The following is a 1,017-nucleotide window of genomic DNA, read 5'->3' as shown; positions in this document are numbered from 1 at the left end:
GTTTCTATTTTCTTCCTACTCTTGGGCGAGAAATGCGTGCTCGTATACGGTGCTACAGAGAGAGACTACAACTCGCTCACTCGGTCTCGCAGATCGACTGTGGAGTGCGGTGTGGTATCATCAATTGTGCAACCGTGAGCCCGTGCGCGTGGATGCCCACAACAACAGTGTTTTGTGCTATTGTATGGTTCTACCGGGGAATCCGGTAAGCTTGTAAAACCCTAGGCAGGGGATCACTCGGCTCGTGGACCGATGAAGACCGCAGCTAAATGCGCGTCAGAATGTGAACTGCAGGACACATGAACACCGACAAGTTGAACGCATATCGCACATCGTATAACGTTACGATGTACACATTTTTGAGTGCCTATATTTATCGATTCAACTATACGTGCCCATGCACGTATGCGTAGTGACGTTTTCCTACCATGGTGGTAAAACGTTCAAGCTAGTCAGACATCGATTGTATCGCATTGCGCGATACAGGCTATCGATGGTTGATGCACATACATCGCATACTCCAGCCTGGCTTGGATACCCCCCTGATGTGTGTAGGCAGGGCATCGACATTTGACCATCCGACGAATAAGTAGGCCTCAAATAATGTGTGACTACCCCCTAAATTTAAGCATATTAATAAGGGGAGGAAAAGAAACTAACAAGGATTCCCTGAGTAGCTGCGAGCGAAACGGGAGGAGCTCAGCACGTAGAGATGATATGCATCGCGTATCTATCTGATTCCGTGTACTGGAAATTTTGTTATCTACCATAATCAGCGGAACCTGGTTCAAGTTTAACTAGAATGTGGCTTTTACTCCCATAGAGGGTGATAGGCCCGTAGAACGGCGCTGATGGTAGAAAATTTTTTCCATGGAGTCGTGTTGCTTAATAGTGCGGCACAATGTGGGAGGTAAACTCCTTCTAAAGCTAAATATCACCACGAGACCGATAGCGAACAAGTACCGTGAGGGAAAGTTGAAAAGCACTCTGAATAGAGAGTCAAAAAGTACGTGAAAC

General features: G+C 46.8%; 2 non-coding genes across 2 annotated transcripts in view; both read left to right on the top strand.

The window, feature by feature from the left end:
- Positions 1-217: 217 nt before the first annotated feature.
- Positions 218-369, top strand: LOC131433320 (5.8S ribosomal RNA). The gene has a single exon (XR_009230151.1). It is a non-coding gene; the product is annotated as a 5.8S ribosomal RNA (ribosomal RNA).
- Positions 370-591: 222 nt separating this feature from the next.
- LOC131433510 (large subunit ribosomal RNA) overlaps positions 592-1,017 on the top strand; it is a 3,988-nt gene continuing 3,562 nt past the window's right edge. The window contains exon 1 of the ribosomal RNA XR_009230274.1: positions 592-1,017. This exon is cut by the window's right edge and continues 3,562 nt beyond it. This is a non-coding gene — a ribosomal RNA (large subunit ribosomal RNA).

This window comes from Malaya genurostris, chromosome 2 (assembly GCF_030247185.1).
Source record: "Malaya genurostris strain Urasoe2022 chromosome 2, Malgen_1.1, whole genome shotgun sequence".
Lineage (NCBI taxonomy): Eukaryota > Metazoa > Arthropoda > Insecta > Diptera > Culicidae > Malaya > Malaya genurostris.
This window is presented reverse-complemented; position numbering and strand designations above follow the sequence as displayed.